Source organism: Macrobrachium nipponense, chromosome 18 (genome assembly GCF_015104395.2).
Source record: "Macrobrachium nipponense isolate FS-2020 chromosome 18, ASM1510439v2, whole genome shotgun sequence".
Classification (NCBI taxonomy): Eukaryota; Metazoa; Arthropoda; class Malacostraca; order Decapoda; family Palaemonidae; genus Macrobrachium; species Macrobrachium nipponense.
The window spans coordinates 18,390,315-18,414,463 of NC_087211.1; the positions used below are offsets into that span (position 1 = coordinate 18,390,315).

General features: G+C 38.2%; 1 protein-coding gene across 11 annotated transcripts in view; it reads right to left on the reverse strand.

The window, feature by feature from the left end:
• Window positions 1-24,149, reverse strand: part of LOC135196901 (sperm-tail PG-rich repeat-containing protein 2-like) — a 77,698-nt gene that overhangs the window by 18,747 nt on the left and 34,802 nt on the right. The window lies entirely within an intron of this gene.

A 24,149-nucleotide genomic window follows, 5' to 3' on the forward strand; every position in this document is an offset into this window, starting at 1 on the left:
TTGTAAGGCTCCCCGGTCCAAGATCAGCCATTGACATGCCGTAACGATGCAGACGTGTTTTGAAGACAATAAGCAGAGCGGAAGGGTGGGTCCAAATCTACAGGGTGTTGGCATATGCTCACTCGAGGTCTCCGCCTTGCTGGTTGGTCTCTTAAAAGGAATTGCGACCCCTCACGCTACAGTGGAGAGAGAGAGAGAGAGAATTTCCTGTAGGCGAGAAAATTGTGTACATTCAAAGAAGTACTACTGGAAATGATATTGGAACAGAGAGGGAGAGAGAGAAAGAGCGAGAGTGATCATTTTCTGTAGGCGAGAAAATGACCTAACAATATGTACATTCAAAGAAGTACTACTGTAAATGATATTGGGATTTAGAGAGAGAGAGAGAATTATCTGTAGGCGAGAAAAGGACCTAAAATTATTTACATTCAAAGAAGTACTGTTGGAAATGGTGCCCTATTTTAGAAAGAGAAAGAGAGAGAGAAATATTCAATAAATAGAGAAATAACTTAATTAAGATTAGACATGAGAGAGAGAGCGAAATATTTGATAAATCGTGAAATAAGTATCGTTAAAATTAGAGGCAGGTGGATAAGACAATATGGATTGATAGGTGGAGTGATAGGTAGATGGACTGAACAAGTATTGTGTTTTGGTAGTGTCATATGGCGCATCATCATGGTAAAGAAAACGATCTTTTATAAAAAAAAAAAAAAAAAAAAGGATGAACAAGGGTACGTATCTTGATCAAATCCTACGGCCCACCGAACGGAGTGAACACATTATCGAAGCAAACAAAGCAATCCTTTGCCCGAAAAATAATGCAAAATAGCATCGTAATGGCAACAACATCCAAGCTGTGCAACTCAAGACAAAATAATAATAATTAAGAAAAAAAATTTAAAATAAAAGCAAAAAAAGCGAAGAATAATGAGAGCGGGATTATCGAAGCAACCTTCCGAATAGGATTCCTCGACGCAACTCCTCCTAGCCCTCAGGATCTCTGGGTCGGGTCTCGAGGAAGAGGAGGAGGAGGAGGAGGAACCTTCGAGAGGGGGCGGAGGTGGTCTCGCCCCAACACCTATCATCATCATCTTGGCACTCAGGGCTCCTCCCTGCCCCCACCCCGCCCCCGCCCCCCCCACCCCCGCCCCCACCCCCCCCCGCCCCCGCCCCGCCCCCGCCCCCTCTCCGACGCTGCTTGATGGATTGAGTCCTTCCTCTCCTTCTTCGTCTTCTTCTTCTCTTTTATATCTTCGTCCTTGTATCCTGATCTACGATTTTGAAGACCTATTTGGAAATCCCTCGCAAATCTAAGGACATCTTGAGAAATCTCTCGGAATTTTAAGGACCTCTTTAAAAAAATCTTTTGGAATTTTAAAGACCGCCTGAAAAGTCTCTCGGAATTTTCAGCATCTTCTTAAAAATCTCTTGCAATTTTAAGCATCTCCTTAAAAATACCCTTCAATTTAAAGGATCTCCATAAAAATTCCTTGCAATTTTAATTATCTTTAAGATCTCTTGCAATTTTAAGGATCTCTTTTAAAAATCCTTTGCAATTTTAAGGATTTCCTTAAAAATCCTTTGCAATTTAAGGACCTTTTTAAAAATCCTTTGCAATTTTAAGGATTTCCTTAAAAATCCTTTGCAATTTAAGGACCTCTTTAAAAATCCTTTGCAATTTTAAGGATTGCCTTAAAAATCCTTTACAATTATAAGGACTTCTTTAAAAATCCCTAGTCATTTGGCGTCGATGACCTTTCGCGCCGTGACGCCAGTTGGTTAAAGTAAGCAGTCAGTCATCCCTCATCATTCTTCTCGATGCCTAATCTTTCTTTCTTAACTTGACGCTCCATTGTCCTTAAGAGTCTGAAATTATTCAATTTCCGTCTTCATTCTCCATGATTTATTTATTTATTATCTTTCGTAGCTCCGTACTGTGGTGGACATTACCTTCATTCCCCGCTAAGTCTTAATAATAATCGTCTCCTAATGATTATCTTTATCAGAGACTGTTTCTAGTTACACTTTTCCTTTAAATGTTCGTAAAATCGAGAACATTTTCTTATTCGTCCCCAAACCCGAAATGTTCCTTTTGATATAATATTCATTTGTTTACAGACTTTCTTTTACGATTTTCCACATAAGAGCATCCTCTTATTTTAGTAGATTCTCATATTTGCAAAGCTTTCCTATTTTCTAAATTGATTCGTGGTTGTTCGAGGATATTTCATATTCTTTTGTGAGTTTAGTTTTCTGAAAAGAACATCGTGCCGGTTTCGTCTGCTGTCCGTGCGCACTTTTCTTCTGTCTACAGTTTTCTGTCCGGCCTCTGATCTTAGAAACTACTGTGGTTAGAGGGCTGCAAACTGGTATGTTGACCATCCACCCGCCAGTCATCAAACATACCAAATTGCAGCCCTCTAGCCCCAGTCATTTTTATCCTATTTAAGGTTAAAGTTAGCACTAATCTTGCGCTTGGCAACGATATAGACCAGACCACCACCGGGCCGTGGTTAAATTTCCATGGGCGGCGGATCATACAGCATTATACCGAAACCCCCGAAAGATAGATCTATTTTCGTTGGCCTTGATTTTACGCTGTGCAGAATCGGCGCATTTTTCTACTTGTTTATCTTTTTTTTTAAATATTTAGCCAACGGCCTCAATCCTGGCCACAACAAGACTAGTTTTTACTCCCCAATTTTGGCCTTCGGGGACATAGCTATTTAACCTTCAAAGAGCACCAGACTCTTTATATTGGTTCTGGGAGCTCGGCCATGACAAGACTGTAAATATTAAGAAATCCTAAAAAAAAAATAATAATAATAAATGACACCCAGTTCATGAGTTACCCTTCAAAAGGCCCAACGCAACTGCAATATTGCAGGTTAGATTGCAATGGAGATTCTATAATCTATAAGGAAACATATAATATATAGATAAATATAATATATAATATACATTTATATATAATATATATATATAGATATATATATGTATATATTATATATATATATGATATATATTATATATCTATATATATATATATATGTGTGTGTGTGTGTGTTTATATATACATAAATAGTGTGAAAGTATGCTTGTGTGTGTGTGTGTGACGTAACGGAACCTTCAGATCATTCATGATTACTCAACTCTTCCTCTGAAACAACCAGCGCGGTCTAATCTTCTTGTCAGCTTTTCATCTTTTTTTCCCGGGCATCAGGTGCGCGCGCGCTCAGGCATACGTGACACGTAGCTGCCAGCAGGAGATCTCTCGATATCTGGGGCACGACCGACCCACAAGTGCCATTGATCTTTCGCCAGACGAAGAAGAAGAAGAAGAAGTAAAGACTTTCTCCTTTGGCGACCTTGCAGTGCCGTCAGCGATAGCACGACTGACTGACTGACTAACTGACAGTTTATCAAAGTGTTCTGCTGTCAGAGAATTCGATGCAAGATACCCTCCTACCTGTAATCTAATGAAGGACTGCGCTAATTAACGGAGAGGTCGAAGGTATATAATGAGTGACCGCCTTGTTCAGTCGCATGCGCTGTTAAGCATCGTCTCGACTTAGAGCGCTGTCGGTTTTATAATGAAAATACCGTGAGTTGGGAAAACTCGCTGACAAGATTATGTAATTTTAATATCTGTATGTAAAATTAAATTTATATATATATATATATATATCTTATATATATATAATAATATATATATATATCTATATATATATCATATTATATATATATATAAATATATTATATATATATATATATATATATATATATATATAAAAGGGAAATTATACAAGGAACTTCATATTAGAATTGTGTGTTTAAGAACCCCTTATCATACTGTTCTCTATACGGTAAACTTGCGAGCAGGAGAGAGAGAGAGAGAGAGAGAGAGAGAGAGAGAGAGAGAGAGAGAGAGAGAGAGAGAGAGATGGCAATGTTGGTGTCAACACGTCGGTCAAAACCCGGGCTATGCAATTATGTCACACCTTGTGCTGGTGTTTATATGGGTGCGTTCGCTGGCACACGTTACGTTCATTCTCCCTCAGCATACACACACACCCACACAGACATAACTCTACTCCTTCCAGACGAGGCCTTTTAAATTTCCTGCTGCACGCGATTCTGTCTGTTGACAGAGAGAGAGAGAGAGATAGGAGAGGGGAGATAATCCCTTATTATACGTGGCCAACATTCCTTCACGTAGTACACCTAAAACCAATTTGGGGGTCCTTCCTTTGTTGAATGGCGCACGTGATGCGGAGTTACTCAAATTAAGTAACGCGTGTTTTAATCCATTCACCTTCCATTATACAACAATTAGGCAGCAATTGAATAAATTGCAAATGCAAGCCGTCGTGAAATTCGAAATGGACTTCCTGTGCAGTTATTCAAAACGCAGAGGGAGAGCAAGGGTGTTCTGACCTTGTAAGCTGAAGAAACGAATATATATCGCTGCATGGCATCGAACACCAGGATTTTCGAAGGAAGGAAACGGACGACACCGAGGTGATGATAGCGGCAACAATCTCTTTGAGGAGACGACGTAATGGTGCAGATTTCTTAGCAGGATTTCGAGACAAACACGGAATAGAATTTCATGAAGTTTTGTGAAAATATTCACCAAGTCGCAAGGGACAACTGATACACTTTTGATGGGAATTCTTTAATAATCAAGAAAAAAAGCAGTCACAAATGAAAACAAGTGCGCATGCAGAATGAAAAAAAGATATCAACATGACGAAAGCCATGAAAAAGCGCAGTCATACCTGAAGTAAAAAAAAAAAAGGGGGCACATTCAGTCATCGCTGAAACCCAATTAAATATAATCACACCAAAAGACAACCAGTCATTTAGACCAATGAACACCTGACGTTCTTGGGGTCACGGAGGATACCCTTCGTATGTATGATGAGAAGAGAAGGGAAAGTCTCTCTCTCTCTCTCTCTCTCTCTCTCTCCTCTCTCTCTCTCTCTCTCTCTCTCTCTCTCTCTCTCTCTCTTATGCCACTATGCGTTTTCCTCCTTGAAGCAGCCTCCTAAGGCATGCTGACTGAACCCTGAATCTATTGTGAATTTCACTAATGAGAGAGAGAGAGAGAGAGAAGAGAGAGTGAGTGAGAGAATAAAAGTACAGCGAACGTGTTTTTATAGGCCTTTTAAACATTAAAATATGAGTCTGGAGCCACTCCCTGTTAAGAAAATGAAATATATATATATATATATATATATATATTATATATATATATATATATATATATATATATAAAGGTAAACACTATTAAGGCTGTAAATGCACCTTACGCTGATTATGTAGATAACATATGCGACCTTTTCAACAAGGGTCAAGTACAACGTTCTCGTTATAGTCTTTTTGTCAATTGTCATCAAGCGTCTCTCTCTCTCTCTCTCTTTTAAGAATAATAGTCTTGGCCTTGAAGGAGGTAGGAGAAAAACCAGTAAGTCGTCTGAGTAAAACTTGACAGCGGAGAGAGAGCAATTATTATGAATAAGTCAACTGGAGAAAAGCGACAAGGTCGCGTTTAATTAATTGACGGACGTAAACAAACGCTCGCATTCCGATAGAACGCACCGCTGGCTGGCTCGCTCGCTTGCTACTTCTCTGCCTCCCTCCCTGATCTTCGATCTTGCTGACAAAAGGGTTTCTGGCATGGCCATGTTTCTGGTCCTGGGAGGGGTTGTGGGGTTGCAAGAGGGGTTTTGAAGACGGTAGATATTAGAGGGAGGGTGATGGAGGTTGTGTGTGTGAGTGAGAGAGAGAGAGAGGTTTCGTGTCATGGATACCAAGATCCCGCACATCTTGTGGCCATAACGGGAACCGCTGCTCGGTTGTTAAACCTTTCCTCCGTTTTCCTTCGTCTCCTGGACGACAATGATGGGCCCAGTGGCGTAATGGACGCTGCTGAATTATAGTGGATGTGACGTCATTCACTTCGTTTGGCTGTAGCAGTTGGTATTTCTAAGTTATTTTAGTTCATTTTTTTTTTTAAACTTGCTTAATGGGGTTGTTTCATGTTGGTGTTTCCATGCGTTGCCAATGATGCATTTTGACTCATTGATATGTTTATGCAATTTTATTATTTGGCTTTTTAATGAATTTTCTTATATATATATATATATATATATATATATATATATATATATATATATATATATATAAGCGTAAATCATTCTTAAAAGCTCAGCGATCATTTGCAATGGAGAAAGGGCGCCAGCATACCTTTCTCTTGCCTATGCATGAGGACTGCGGTTATCTTTTTGAAATGCTAAAAGAATGGAAACTAAAGAAGTAGTGACGTAACGAACGAGGTCCAAAGGTCTCCCGTAATTCACGGAGAAGAAGAAGAGATATTTCCTTGGCCCCTTTCGTTGGCAAAGGTAGGTACTTCTAACGGGAAATTCCGACAGATTGTCATTTGCATAATTATCATTTATTTTTCCTGTGGAAACGAAAGTCTTGGAGATATTCATTGTAGATTTGAAGATACTGTTATTGCTGTCATATATATATATATATATATATATATATATATATATATATATATATATATATATATACATTAGCTGAAGCCACTGGGAAGATTTAAAAAAGAAAAGAGTGCCAAGTACTTTCGTGTATTTAACACATCTTCGGGAACGAAAGTACTTGGCACCCTATTTTTTCTTTATTTAAATTTTCCCGGTGGCTTCAGCTAATAAACAAATCACGTGCTAACTTTTGTGATTTATTAGTGTGTGTGTATATATATATATATATATATATATACATATATATATATATATATATATATATATATATATATTATATGTGTATGTATTACTGCTATTCTGTGCATTAATGCTTTCAAGAAATATTATGGTGCTCGTTAAAAAGAAGTAACAGAAGGTAATGGGAAATTCAGAAAGAAAGAAGAGATAATTTATTAGAAAAAGAAAAAATAAATTTCCCTTTTCCTTTTGGAGTCGTCTTGGGGTTTACAGTCAACTGATTCAGTCCAAGAGGGTCTTTCCCTGAACATTTTCAAAAAATGAAAGAAAGTACAACTATTTTGTGATTTATGTATGTCAGTCCTTGCAGTGATGTAGTGCTGAAATAAATACTATATACTCTCGTGAGATTGTGTACTGAATATTCTCTGATGAATATTAATAATGAAGGTTTTGAAAGTATTTCTATACATTTATTTCCTAAATGAATGAATACGAATTACTGTACTTTCTTAAGGTTTGTCCAAGTGATTTTTCTCGTGAATTGGGATTAATGTGACTTTTGTGTGAGCTCCTCTTAAATTATTTTACTAGCTTCATTTTTAGATTGCCTCGTCTGTCCATCCGTACTTTTTCTGTCCGGTCTCCGATCTTAAAAATTACTGAGGCTAGACGGCTGCAAACTGGCATGTTGATCATCCGACCTCCAATCATCAAACTTACCAAAATCCAGTCCTCTAGCCTCTGTAGATTTTATTTTATTTAAAGTTAAACCAGGCCGTGCCTGAAAGTTTCATAGGCCGCAGCTCATACAGAATTATACGCTGTATAGAGAACTCGATTGCGCCGAAGAAACTTCGGAGCATTATTTGCTTGTCTGATATTTCCCTCAATTGTAAATTTGTTTCAGTAAATTAAAACGTGGATCTTAATTGTTTTTTTATTCAGAAGAAAAATATATATCTTCAGAAGACATTTTCTAGTCTCTCTCTCTCTCTCTCTCTCTCTCTCTCTCTCTCTCTGCCCACTGGAAATGAGCAAAAAGTAGAAGAAGAAGCGAGTTGTTGATGACGGGTTGAGAGGGCGCCGTGGATTCGCAATCGCCTTTTTATCTGCGTAATCAAAGGCTCATTCAGCGACGAAGATGATGATTATAACTGATAGAGATGTATGACGTCGGACGAAGGAATGTACCAAAGGATCGAAAAACAAAATAAAATATATATATATATATATATATATATATATATATATACTATATATTATATATATATATATATATATATATATATATATGAAGATAAAATCCACAAAGGAGTTCTGCAAGGCTTTTCGACTTCTAGTAAAGGACAAGGAGTCGAGAGGCCTTGCAGAACCCCATCGTTTTTCTTTCCTTTGTGGATTTTTTTCTTTATTTATGTATTCGTCAGGTTCCATGTTTTCGTGATTCAGTTATACTCTCATACACACAAACACACACACTACTTACACACACACACACACACACATATATATATATATATATATATATATATATATATATATATGTGTGTGTGTGTGTGTGTGTGTGTGTGTATGTATGTGTGTGTATAAGCGAATACCACAGGAAAATGATAGTCGGAAATCCAAGCGCTTTCGTCGTTACTAAGACATTGTCAAGGAACGAATGAATGTTGGATTTCTGACTATCATTTTCCTGTGGTATTCGCTTATTTAATGAAGTCACGTGCATCTACTGTGATTTTTTAAGCATATATATATATGTATATGTATGTGTTGTGTATGTGGGTGTGTTCCTATGTTTCGAGAACCTGTCCGGGCGGGCAAGCAAGACGAGAACACAAACCAAAGAATCTTCGATGTCCAAATACAAATGCAACGCAACTCCAAAAGATAAGGGAGAAAAGTGCCAGAACAAACACAAACACCGATAAACCGAATAAGAAGAAGAAGACGACGAAGAAGGTAGAAAGATACGTAAGAGAAAAGCGAAACGTGAAGAGACTCCATCGGCAATAATGAAAACGACCTTCGTCCTCCCGCCCCCCTCCCAAATATGTCTCGTCAGCAGATCCGAGGCCCTCTGTGATTTTCTGTCTTTGCTGGCGCATACATTACTACAGGCAAGGCGATGACGACATTGTTGTCGCCAAGCCCCTTTCACTATCATTATTATTATTTTGATTATTATCATTCAAGTTAGTATATGCTGGAAGAAGACCTTCATTAACACAGGTTTTATTGAAAATTATGGCCATTTCAGCCGCGTTTTTTTTCTATAGAAGTTTCTCTATTCTTCTTATTACTGACTTTTCTTCTGTAATCAAGTTGGCTATTATAACACCAAATGGGGGATTCATGTCAAAAACGTGCTATTTGCCAAATTGAATTTATTATACAAAATGCAGTACAAATTTTGTATAATATATTCAATTTGACAAATACCACATTTTTTACATGGATCAGCCATCTGGCTTTTTAATAGCCAACTCGAGTACAGAAGAAAAGTCAGTAATAAGAAGAATAGAGAAACTTCCATATAAAATAAACGTGGCTGAAATAGCCATTATTTTCAGTAACACCTGTATTATTATTATTATTATTATTATTATTATTATATTATTATTATTCTTATTATTATTATTATTATTATTATTATTATTATTATTATTATTATTAGTTATTATTATTCAGAAGATGGGATCTCTCCTAGATAGTAACCCCCAGCAAAGTTTTGGGGAAGTTATCCAGGACTAATATGTCTTGGGGGTCATTATTGTCATGATATTGACAGTCTTTGTTTATGTTTATGCAGAAATCCCCAAACGGGCTCGTACTAAACACGCCTTTGCAAAGGTGGATACATACCGGGTTAAAACCCTTGGGTTAAAGCCTAATCATACGGAACGAGCCCACCAAAGTGGCCATTCACTCGAAATTCAAACTTCCAAAGAATATTTTGGTGTTCATTAGGAACAAGTGACAGAAGGTAAAGGGAAATACAGAAAGAAGAGGTCCCATTCGTTTAAAGAGAAGAAATAAACTAATAGATAAATAGAAATATAGAGGATCCCCTAACGCCTCAAAAAAGAAGGCGAGAAGCCTGATCAGTTTTCTGCTTCATTTTCTGTCGTGTATCTTGTACATTCACTTTCTGATTTTTCTGGTTCGTCTTCTGCAATGTCTCCGACGTTTATCTTGTATATTCTCTCTTTCTGATTATTTTTTCGGAATAGTTTCCATCGTACACTTGGCATCTAAATTCGTTTTCATGAACACCTTTTCTATATGTCTCTCTCTCTTGGTTTGCCCTTCTTGCTGCTCCTTACAGAGTCATTTGTCTCTTGGCTCGCGCAATGTCACTGCTGCAACCATTGCTGGCTGCAACAGACCCCTATATATCTCTCATTGCAGGTTCCTGTAACACCCACTTCTTGTAACCTGACTGAGCGTCGAATTGTAGGACGCATTTCATACTTATGGCCAAACATAAACAGCTCAGCAACAAATACCTAAATAACAAAAACAAGGCATGGGTTTTTTAAAGACAGATTTACCACCTGTCAACATTTCATCAATTTGGTAAATTGAAAAAAAAATATTAAGTTGGCCATAATAAATGTGACAAGGGGTCAACCAAAACATGAATCATATGTTTCTAAGAAGGTACAATTTCGTTTTCGTAGATAGCTAAGAGGTATATCTCCTCTTTGCATCTCTCTGCAAAATAGTGAAGCGATTACCTCTCTGGGCATCTTTCTGCAAAATAGCGAAGCAGTTGCCTACCTCTTCTAGGCATCAAGAAATACAGTGACAATTGACTGAGGGACGAATCCTCGAGCATTGTATGCAAATGTCTTTGCTGACCGAGTAATAACTTTCTTGAAGTGACAATAATGCTTGTTTTCTCAGAAAATGAAACTTTTGATATAAATTTGGGTCCATAACGATATTTTGCAAAGGAAAGGACTTGACATAAGGAACACAACGACAAATAGATTAATTTAAAGGAATAAATAACGAATGTGGGGGAAGACAAACAAATTTCGTCACGGAAGAGACAAGACAAATTAAAGGACAGTCAGGACGAGGTATCTCGACGCGATAAATATTGCAACCAAGGAAGGAATGACGGGAATAGCAAAGAACAATAAAATAAATTATAAATAAAACCGAGGAGTGAGATACGCTTACGAAATAATGAAGGTAAAACATAAGAGATAACATTATGTTTACAGATAAAGATTGCAGCTTTGTCGTATACAGGGTATAAGCGACCATGAGTGGGTTTGGACAGGCTAATCAATTGATGTGAGGAAAAGCGGAACGAGCAACCTTGTGTAGTAAACTAGCCCAGGCCTGAGGATAACACGAAAATAAAGACAGATAGTGGAATATGGGGTTATCAATGGATGAAGCGATGAACCATGAATGAATTCTTTATGTGTGTGTGTGTAAACAAATAATTTTAATCACAGCCTCTTCTCATACCTTGGCGAGGTAATCATATCTTCTAAAATACCTCCGGAGAGAACCATCGATTATACTGACGAGGTAAGGATTTCCGGATCAGTCATCGCGACAGAACAGAACCAGTTGCCATCTCACGACCAAGCCCAGAATCGACATAAAAAAAACACAATAAGGTAAAGAAGAAGAAGAAGAAGTAAGGGATAAAAAACGAAGAAAATGAAGAGGAAAGGAAAATGATAATGAGTGAGATGTAAATCGGACCGGTCTCGACATGGTCGCCTAGTTTGCTGAGAGGCGCCTACGTCTCTTCTCCGGGCGAAGGAGGTGGTTGTGGATGGCGGGAGGGGGGCGGGGTTTGCTGTTGTTGATTCCTTCGAAAAACGGAGAGAGAGAGAGAGAGAGAGACTCAGACTCGCATCAAACGGATGTCGTGGGTAGTACCTAGCATACCAAACGCCCCTCACTAAAGTCATTCTTGAGACTCTCGTGAAACCTCATGAAATCGAATCATTTACCTTTTTAAATGGAGGAAAAGTTTCCAGATAGAAGGCAAGAGGAGTTAAAACAGACTATTGCCTGTTCATAAATTCGATTCTCGTCTGTAGTACAAATACGCAGTCCTGTGGTGAGTCATTAGCGTTTAACCTTGATCTCTTTGGACAAACATCTCGCCGAGAACAGACGCGCGTACTTACAAACCTCAGGGACAGAGAGAGAGAGAGAGAGATTTGAATCTTTTATATGAAAGCATTTCCCCCCTTGGGCCAAGGTCATGCATTATTGTGTGAAAATACCTGTCTATCTATCTCATCTCTAATTCTTACCTCATCTCTGATTCTTACCTTATTGCCAACTTCAAAAAATTCGAGGTTAATGAATAGACCATTTTTTCTTCCTTAGCTCGAGATTTAATGAATGATTTGTGATGAATGAGCATGATAAATCCAAGGCGAATGCAAGTCTTCTGCATTGCCAAAATACCCGTGGGCCTACTGAACGTGTCCAACCTGTTTAATGGACATCATTTTTGCTTTTGCTTCGAATAAAATCGAGAGATTTGATTTATTCATGACGAAAATGGACACAGAACTCGACTATTTGCTCACCCGGTTCATGTCATGCTTAGCGGGCGAAGCTTTAATCATGTTAAGCTTAGTGGGACAAAGCTTCAATCATGTCAAGCTTCATTGACAAAGTTTTAATCCCGAATGAAGCTTTAATCATGTCAAGATTAGCGAATAAAGCTTTAATCTTGTTTAGCTTAGCGAATGAAGCTTTAATCATGTCAAGCTTAGCGGACAAAGCTTTAATCATGTCAAGCTTCATTGACAAAGTTTTAATCCTTTCGAGCTTAGCGAACAAAGCAATAATCATGTCAAGCTTAGCGAACGAAGCTTTAATCAATATCAAGCTTAGCGAACGAAGCTGTAATCATGTCAAACTTAGCGAACAAATCTTTATTATATTCTTATTTTTTCCTTCAGCCATTAACAACAGTCATATCGCATGGCGCCTACGCCCTGTCAGCCACTCACGCCCACGCGGGCGTCGCGAAGATATTTATCCGATAATGAGTCAGTCTACTCAGGCTGCAGCAGCTACGAGTCCTCCACTCTTTTTATTTGTTTGTTTGTTTATTTCTATTTCCTGGATCCTCGTCTTGCCCGACTTTATACAGAGGAAGAGGGACCAAGGGATGGATGAGAATAAATGAGAAGAGAGAGAGAGAGAGAGAGAGAGGAAGAAGAAGAAGAATAAAAGGAGATAGAGAGGAGAAGAATGAGAGGAGACGAAAGAGGAAAGAGCCAGAATGGACGGAGGAAATAATGACGAGAGAAGGATAAAGAAGAAGAAGAAGAAGAAGAAGAAGAAGAATGGTTAAGAAAATAGAGATAATGAATTCCAGAATGTAAAGATGGCAAGCACGAGGAAACGGTGGCGTAGCCAGGGGGGCAATGGCACCCCCCTAATTGACATTAATTGTGCAATATCCAAAACTCTGGCTACGCCACTGTAAGGAAATAATGTGAAATCGTTTGTAATTTGCATACTAACCGTATAATACTACATCGTCATCACCTTAGACTTTTACTAACTTCCTCCCACTAGCTCGTTATTTGCCCTTCTTCCAAGAATCAGCTTCAGCTCGTAGAGCTGACAGATGCTGACACAACAAACAAACACACAGACAGAGTGACTGACAGACAATCAAAACAAAGTGGTGGTTGTTTCATTTGTAGCTCTGTCTGACTGGACGAACATCTTAGGGATGATTTTTTGTTTCTCTCTCTCTCTCTCTCTCTCTCTCTCTCCTTATCATCATCACTACATTCTATGAACCTGGAAACTCGCATGGTACACAGTCGACTGCTGTGGGCAGCAAGCAGGGTATTGAAGGGCTTGAGGATAGCAACCCCATCCATCGCAGTTAGTTGACTGCAGTGGGTTGCATCCTGACTGCCTTTTCAAAATGTGTTGTAATTTGTAGGACTTAAATTTTCAGGGTGAAGTTGCTAGCCTTACATCTATGATGCATGAGTTGTCTTTATAAATGAGAAAGAGTCCACGAATTGGTTCTTATCAAAATTAGCAGGCAACTGCCTATGAACAGAGACAAGAGCTGATTGTACAAGAATCATTTGTTTTAACAAACGGCACCTGTACGACAACACATCTGTATAGTGTCGTGTAAAAATAGAAATCCGATCCCATATAGACCCATATAGATCCCTGTTGTTTTTGCAAAGCTCAAATGACATCTGCTAGAACATATGACTTGTATACAGTGCATTGTAACAAACAGTAACCTGACCTAACCTCATTTTTTAGAATAAAGTTGTTCGTCTATCAATAAATAACTTGTTTTTAAGAGTACTGCATACGCCTCTACGTAGCGTAGATAATTTTTTTTACACAAAACGCCTTTGAACCTTGTAACCTTATATACCTGAACACAGAAAAAAGTAAAATAACCGAAAATGGCTTCAGAAACGTAAACTGCGGGGCCATATGCACCCGAAAGCTAACGAGGCAGTCATGCTTAAATGTCACAGCAAAAGAATCCTGACCGACCCCCTTAGGAGTGGGAGTTGCAACGGTCGGCAACAAAACTCCCTAATTGGCAACTCTTGCGAGGCGATCAGCTGATCCGGCGAAACCTCGCAAAACATTTATGCCCGATTTTATCCCCAACTGCGATCAGAACGCCGCTGGAGATGATGGTCATCGTTCATACACGCGTGAGGTATTGATTGACTCGTGTATGGGCTGATAAGGATGTCTGGAGGCCTTTCTACGGCAGGATCTTTTCACAGGTGCTGTTGGGGAAACGGAACAATACTGGCTCCGTGGTGTGACTCACTCCACTCACACTCGCTGCTCAGACATAGAGAGAGACCCACAGTCCCACACGGCGGCAACCCGTGACGTCACGGCGTTGAGGAGGGAGGCACGTTTCGCTTGTCGCATATACTATACGATACGAGTATAACAATTTTGTTGATTCAGCTATATATTATTTATATTATTTCTCACTTTCTGGATGATTACCGAATTAAATGTCCAGTTCAGAATATTATCAGAAACAAACATCTTTCGAAGACAGATATCAAGGTTCTTTGAATATACTCAGAACGTATTTAAAGCACTTTAACAGATATGTATAACTGCTTTCCGTATCTTCATAAGCAACACATGGCACCCGAACCAAAGATTAAATTATTATAATGCATCTACAGTTGCATAGGCTGCGGGTCCCGTTGCAAGCTGCATTGCGAGAGAATGCAACGTTCAACCTGCGGCTTAGGTATCGAAATTGAATGAAATTGATGCTAAGGCTCCGCACATGTTGAACTGAAGCGGTCTCCAAGGCTTAGTCCTTCATGTTTCCATATTAGTGAAAGGTATGATTATATGATTGATGTAGTTAATGATATATATATATATATTATATATATATATATATATATAATATATATATATATATAGATATATATATGTATATATATACATACCGTGTGCGTTTTTCTAACCGAAAAGAAGATAAGCATAAAAGAACGAGTAAGAAAAATGGGTTATAGGAACTCAGAAAAGAGCAGAGAAGAGATAAAATAAGAAAGCAGACCCATACAAAAAAATGGACAAAGATGAAAATAAAACTGAGAATAGACAGAGAGAAGTAGAGAAAGATCAGGGCAAGGGCGTAGGTCAATCGCCTTTGTAGTAGTGACTATTGATGATCACCCTTCCATCAACTGATATGTAAATAGACGTAGGGAGGGAGCGAGCGAGATAATGGTAGAGGGGAGGATGGTGTCAGTTGATTGATGGGGAGAGAGAGAGAGAGAGAGAGACTGATAAAGTGATGTCACTATGGATGTTGAAATAATGGAATCAGAAGATGAAAGAGAGAGAGAGAGACTGATAAAAAAATTACCAACTGCACTTGTCACTATGTATTTTCAAATAATGGACTCAGAAGATGAGAGAGAGTGAGAGACCGCAAGTGTCACTGTGGATGTTGAAATACTGGAATAATGCAATATATTACTAATAATAGAATCATAATTAATATTATTGCAAAACAATAAGGAATGGGTACAAATGAAAAGACTATTTTAATTTACAAAAGGCGAACAACAATTTTTTAAAATACACAAGAAGAATCGATTTTATGAAAAATGATCGTAACAAATGAAAAGCGTTGAACAGAATAGAGGCAATGAGAGGGATTTAACACAATAAAAATAGATTGCAGCTCATATATTACGGTTTTAGTAAACTTAAATAAAAAAAAACTAGTAACAGATGTACCGAAATTTCTTCGGTATAATCGAGTTTTCCGTACAGCGTAGAATGCTGTTTGAAAATTTCACCCGCGGCCCATGAAACACTCAGTCACAGTCCTGTGTGGCCTGCGTTGTTTGTACCTATAACGGTGCCAGGGGTATGATTATAGCTCATTTTAACCTTAAATATAATAAATAAAAACTACTGAGGCTAGAAGGCTGCAATTTGGTATGTTTGATAATTGGAGGGTGGATGATCAACGTACCAACTTGCAGCCCTCTAGCCGCGGTAGGGTTTAAGATCTGAGGGCGGACGGACAGACCAGTTCTCTTTTGACAGAAAACGAAAGAATTACGTATGGAATAATCATCTCATATCTGGGAAACACCCAGAGCCCAGGAATCTGGTAACGAGAGAAAAAAAAAAATTTCCCAAGATTCGAGGATCACGGCTCTCATTTCGAGGAAGGGTAGAAATCCTGGGACATGACAATACCCAGTGCGTGGGATGTATGGTATGGGCGTGGGTCGTGGGCGTTGATCTTGGTGGAACACCGTCGGGGTATGATTACCTTGTAGGGGTAAGTTTCAAGGCAAGCTCCACCCACTACGGTTGTAGTGGCGCACAGCCCCTTGGAGCTATTAGGAATCACTTTCTTCCTTTGAATGTGTGCAGTGGAGGAGTTACTTCACTTATTTTACGGCTTTACTGGGCTAGAAGCTGTTCTTGGGGATTTCATCTCTTTATCTGTGTATATAAAGCGACTATTTAACTTTATATATATATATATATATATATATATATATATATATATATATATATATCTATATATATATAATATATATACATATATATATCATATATATATATATATATAATATATATACTATATATATATAAAATATCATATATATATAATATATATATATATATGTGTGTGTGTGTGTGTGTATAATATAAAACGCCCATTAAAACACTCTGGTTTAAAGCTAAGGACTATTTTTCGGTGGCCTGACTCCCACCAGGTATATGTATATGTATATATATACTAATATATAAACTCCAAACATACACACACACATACCATTAGATATATCTTCGCTTCCTACTATAATAAAAAAAAAAAAAAACCGTGGCGACGATGTCACAGTTCCGCAGATGGGAACGTTTACGACCGCAATTAACTCACCCCCTTCTTATATAGAAGCGTCGTCGCCTTGGCCCTCTCTCTCTCTCTCTCTCTCGGCTTCCTATATATCTCCTTGGGAACGACTCTCGGTGAGTGTGGGAGAGAGAGAGAGAGAGAGAGTCCACGGCCGTCGGGTTTCTGTAAAACGTCGTGGCGGAAGACGGCGAAGACGCTGCAGAGGGCGAGAAGAAAAAGAAGAAGAGGAGAAGCTTAAAGAATTGGAGTCGAAGAAGGTACCATGACGGTAGAGAGCAAAGAATTGGCATTAAATAAAAGAAGAAATGGAGGAATTGGGAGAAACTAAATAAAAAGACGTATAAGAGAAACCAGGGAACACGGAAGAGAAAGCGTCAGAAGATGGAAGAAGGGAAAAAAGGATCAATGGACAGGAATAAAGGATAGCAGGAAAGAGAATGAAATGGTTTCATAACTGAAAATGGGGAGAAAGAATGATACGAAGGAGGAGAGAAGAGGGGAAAGAGATAAACAGATGAGAAAATGAAAATAAGATTATGGAAAAGAAAAAATTTCGATAAACAACAACAACAGTCTAAGATACTATGAAGCTTTTGAAAGCAATTGTTAATGACATAAAAAAAACTTGGAGGAACAACGACAATGGAAAACAACATGGAAGCATGGGAACAACAACAATAAAAACAACATGGGAACATGCAGTGTTTAAACGCCTTGAAAGCACGGGAACAGCTATAATAAAATCAGCCTGAAAGCACGGGAACAACAACAATGAAAAATAACTTCAACCATGGAAACAACAATAATAAAACAACGTGAAAGTTTGGGAACAACAACAATAAAACTCCTTTAAAGCATGGAAACAGCAATAAAACACCTTAAAAGCATTGGAAAACAACAATAAAATAACATGAAAGCACGGGAGCAACAACAACAACAAAACAACAACCTGAAAGTTATTCACAAATCGATCACAATCGGTGACATCAACAACAACAACAACAACTTGAAGTTTCTCGAGACGTCGACTATAACCGGTGACGTCATCGTCGCCAAGACCAACAACATCAACAACAACAACAACAAAAACAACTTTCTCTCTCGCTTTGTCCTGATGCTCTTGGCCTTGGCCGTACTCATGTGAGTCACTGCCTACCTATTGATAGATTTGTATCTAGCAGAGTTCCGCCCTCATCCTCCCATGAATCCTATATTATATCCGAGACTCCTTCAAGGGCAGTAGAGAATATCCTTCGTTCCGTTTTGAACGATAGGTTTATCTTCTATATAATAATAATAATAATAGAATTTTAATTCATTAATGGCACTGTAGCCTTGCTCCATGAGAATAATGGTTCATCTACTATATAATAATAATAATAATAATAATAATAATAATAATAACAATAATAGAATTTCGATTCATTAATGGCCACCGTAGCCTTGTTCCATAAGAATATGGGTTTATCTTCTATGTGGTGATAATAATAATAGTAATAATAATAATAATAATAATAATAATAATAATAATAATAATAATAATAATAATAATAACAACGTCTAGTGTCGATTGGCAGTTGGCTGATGGTATCAAACATAACAGAAATATTGGCATTATTATTCTCAACTTTCTTAGGATTAGAAGTTGGTTCTCTTTTGCAGAAAGGCGATCGTAAGTTATCATTGAATCACAGATGGCCTTCATTATTATTATTATTATTATTATTATTATTATTATTATTATTATTATTATTATTATTATTATTATTATTAATATTCAGAAGATGAACCCTATCCATATGGAACAAGCCCACCAAATTCAGGTTTCCAAAGAATATGGCGTTCATTAGAAAGAAGTATCAGAGGGTAATGATTGGAAGTACAGTACAGAACTACTAGGTCACTTATGAGAGAAATTCGTTTATATTTTGATAAATAATTAGAAAGAAATTGAGTAAATGATTAAATTCATTTTGTCAAGTTCAGCCTTTGTGCCTCTGTCTCGAGATTATGCCTTTTTGACAGAATGCTGTCTAACACCCCCCCCCCCTCTCTCTCTCTCTCTCTCTCTCTATCTCTCTCTCTCTCTCTCTCTCGATTTCTTAATAAGGGAAATGACCCAGCCAGGCACTTGCAGTTGTTTCTACTTCCTACCACCCCCACCCCACACTCCCCAACCTCCTTTCCGGGTGCCAAGTACGGGCCTTCCCCCCCCCCCTCCCCTCTCTCGCCCCAGAAAGGAAAAAAAATGAACGAAAGAGAGAATTTAATGAGGTCTTAACGACCTGTCAAGTAATTGCAAAACAACCTCAATGGAGCTTTATTGCGGCAGGCCAACTCCTGCACACCTTGGATCATTCTACTTTGGGAGCCCGATGCTGCCAAAATAGGCAACGCTTGCTGGAACAGGTACTGGAAGCAAAAGCAACGACAAAGACGGTTTATTGATATTTTTGCTCCTCACGTTGGTCAAATTTGGAAACGGCCTACAGGTTGTTTTCCTGCCTGCCTGCCTGCTTGCTCGCTGGCTTCTCCAGACAACTTTCTCCTCTCATTTGGGGGTGTTTAGATTTCATATGGACCAGAGAGAGAGAGAGAGAGAGAATGCACTGATTCTCTGTTTAGTCTGCTCCAAGGCACGACTCTCATGCTAATGCTCAAACGGACTAGTGAATTTCTATAAATAATTGGCAAATATATGAATGCATGCCCTGCTCTCCAAGTACACTTGTATTTTAATTTCTCTATCATTATTACCGCATCTCTCTTTTTGTTCACCGGCCTCCCTTACGTCGATGATACTTCATGCTTACCGTGTATAGCTGTCAAACGTATAGCACTCTTCCATGAACCACATACATTTTCGTTAACTCTCTCTCTCTCTCTCTCTCTCTCTCTCGTCTCTCAATCCTCTCTCCTCTCTCTCTCTCAATTGTGATATCCTTGACTTTCCTACTCCCACAATAGGAGATTTCAACCTTATGTCCCCCTCCCCCACCCCCACAAAAAAACTCTAAACTTTCATGAATAGATTATCCTGGAAACGGAGTCAAGGTCAAACCAGGTGTCAAAACAGCCCAGTTTTGGGCATTATGACCCGCTGAAGTCGCCCTTACGATCGTCTAAGGCAAGAGTCCCTGCAAACATTAAAAAAGAAAAAAAAAAAAAAAAATCCTCATTTTTCACAAAGTAGCAAATGGGTCTGTTCGTCCGTTTCTTAATTTCTTCGGAACTAGTGTCTCTTTCTTTGGCAATTGGGCGACTGGCTCTATTCTGTCGCGTTTGTTGTGAAATCAAAGGGATTTTCGATTCACACCAGTAACTCATTTTTTTTCTTCTCAGTCCAAAATAGAATATTGTTATATGAATAAAAAGTTTAAGGACAATTTTCTATCATTATCATTGTTATCATTATTACTTAAAATTGAAGGGCAATGCAGCATTATTATTATTATTATTATTATTATTATTATTATTATTATAGTAGTAGTAGTAGTAGTAGTAGTAGTAGTAGTACAAGCCCAGCTGCATCCCTGACTGGCAAAGTTGATCGCTCTGAGTGTACAGGTCCCAATCAGGAAAGCCCTTCTCTCTCTCTCTCTCTCTCTCTCTCTCTCTCTCTCTCTCTCTCTCTCTCTCTCTCGGCAGAATCATCACCAACGCTACTAAACTACTAGCAGTAACGGTAACTATCTTAACTCGTAGTAATGCTAGTAGTAGCAGTAACTACTTCATTTTTAACAGTAAGAGTAGTAGTAATTAGTGCGGAGATCTCCCAGCTCGATTCTGACCGAGAGAGAGAGAGAGAGACTTATTAATTATGAATCAATTGTAGGTGTGCGACAAGGAATATTATTCAAGCGATGGAGAATCGGATGATCTAGGTTGGCATCTCTCTCTCTCTCTCTCTCTCTCTCTCTCTCTCTCTCTCTCTCTCTCTCTCTCTCTCGGTGTCTTCCAATTATCAGGGCTTGATTTAAAATGATAAATCTGTTGACTCGAATAAGATCATATTCAGATTATAAAGCTTTGTACGCTATTGTCTAAAACAGTGTCCTTACTTATATTCTGCAAACAGCATTAATAAACAAATCATTCGACTTTTTAAAATTAATTTTTTCCCAGTCTCTCATATGTTGGAGATGTCTGTATCACCATATTCTTCATCCGCTTTATCAGCGTCTTTCGCCATTATCATCTTCTGTCTTTAATTATTTCTACGTCATTTCGTTTCCTCTTATAATTTGGCCGCTTTATCAAAGTGAATAATCTGTTTATTTTTTTCGCGCACTCCATTTCAAAACCTTTCTTCCTATCAACGAGTTTCTTCTGATTCCTCATTTTACCTTCCACTTTTATCAGTTCGTTCCTTCCTTTCTCTCCTCCTTCCTCCACTTCATATTGGCTCCTTTCAGTGAGCATGAATTGAGAAAGAAATAGGAGAGATGAAGATAATCAAAGACTGATAGCAAACAGAGAAAGCTGAGGAAAGTCGTGATAAAGACAAGAAAGTAGACAAAGGAGGAGCAGGGACAGATGTCAATAAGAGAGACAGGATTCGTTAAGGATTAGTATAGTATAGTTGGGGGATGAGGTAAATAAATAAATAAAAAAAAGCTTGTATCAGCTTCAATGTATTATTCTAAAAAGGAGCTTTATATGTAAATTTGTCCTTCTTGATGCCAAGTTCAACCCACGGTGTTCAGGAGGGACGCGTGGGGTATAAGAGAGAGACAGAGACAGAGAGAGAGGATATATATAAATAATTTTAACTTTATTAACAGAATAAGATGAGAGGTGAATTGGAAGAGGAGGAGGAGTAGGTGGGGTAAGATGTAATAGAGAGGGGGGGACGCAGACCCCCCACCCCCTCCCCCCGCATCCGGGAATTGCAGCAGATGAAGCTATTCGTCTCCGCCAAAATCCGAAGATTGCAGCCTGTTCCGAAAGCAGCCATCATCGTCATCATCATCCCATACACAAGGCAGCAATCACCCAAGGACTAACTACTCACTGGAACTCAGATAAGGGCATCGATAAGCAGAGCGCTCCCGAGGGTCCGGAGTCAATCCTTCCGAGAAGAGAAGAGATCCTGAGGGAGTCCTTACAACCACAACAACAGCTGTTGTTCTCCAGAGCCCTCGACAAGACGCCATATTTGTTCAAGGGGGAGGAGTTGGGGGGGGGGGGTGACGGGCGTTGGGTGGGTGGTCGGGTCGCAGGATGGCTTTATCAGATGATTCAGGGCCGAACGATAGGAGTTCACCCAACTCTCCCCTTCACCCCCCCCCCTCTCCCCGCCCCCCTTCGTCAAAGAGACAATTTCGATCGTGTCGGTCGAGTAGTGAAAGGATCGAAAATAAAGATTTCGCGCGCGCGCGCGTGTCCTGGGATTGTGATAGGATAGATTAAAATAAAATGGAACAATTACGAGGCTACGATAGCTTTGTGATAGAAAATATTCGGACCAACTTTTGAAGTTTGTTCTACTATATATATATATATATATATCTGGTATATATATATATAGATATATATATATATCATATAGATTATTGTATTATATATATAGATATATATATATATATATATATATATATATATAATCTATATATATATATATATATATATATATAATATATATATGTATATATATATATATATATATATATAGTTATATATATATATATATATATATATACACATATATATATATATATATATATTATAATATATATATTTATAGTATATAGATGTATGTATGAAAATGTATGTATATACATAGCAATGCATCCTTGGAAATGAATCAGGAAATGCAATGGTCACCACATTCCTTACCTGAAAGAACCAAGGTAAATGAAACTGATGCAAAAAAAAAAAATAATAAATAAAATAAAAATAAATAAGTCACCTGATATCAAGAACTCAGGAACAATGTCCCGCGTCTAGGATGAAGTAAAAACTCCTAATCGGCATCGCTCGGATCTCGAAGTTGCCAGAAAGTTATTGTTGGTGTTTGTGCAACCACGAACGAGACACGTTCATCGAGCTGTGTATCTGTGTCACAACCCAGACAGCCGAGGGTGCTTTAAAAGCCGAAATTTAGATCGCTGTTGCAAGACAATAAAATGCAAATAAGGCTCTTGCAAAGAGAGAGAGAGAGATGACCTACATATTGTTTATTACCTGTAAAAACTAATGGCCTATATAGGAATATACTTGTTCCGTGTCAACCTCGGCTTGAAGCCAAGTGTGGCTTTGTACCTCGGGGATTTTTCGAGTGTGGGGATATTTGCATAGCTTGCAAAATTTGCCAGGAACTCTGAAATGTTTGTTTATATATATTTCTATGTGTCATATATATGTATACATACATACATATATATATATATATATATATATATTATATAATATATATATAACAAATGTAATTGTAATAGCCACAATGCCCTCTTCACTTCTCGAATTCTTTGCGCTTTTCGGGATACTCTTATCACTACAAAAGCCTTAAGATCCAAGTGCAAGAAATATGAAGAAATTATGATGTCCGGTAGCAGGAAACGAACCCGGGTCCCATGATAACAACGAGGTCACGTTGCGACTTAACCTTCTCGGTCGGCTTCGTGACCCCGTTGTGATTATGGGACCCGGGTTCGTTTTCCACTACAGGACGTCATCATGATTTCTTCATATTTCTTGCACTTGGATCTTGAGGCTTTGTAGTGATAAGAGTATCCCAAAAAGCGCGTAATTCGAGGAGTTAAGAGGGAATTGTGGATATTTACAATTACATATGTATCTGTTACAAAGTGATCAGTAGATTCTACACACACGTGCATATATATATATATATATAATATATTATATATATATATATATATATATATATTTCAAATATGAAACTCCTTTAAAAATTCTTTTTAGTTTGATACTTAATCTTATCACGGGCCATCAATAACCCAGAAGTTGCAACGACGGCA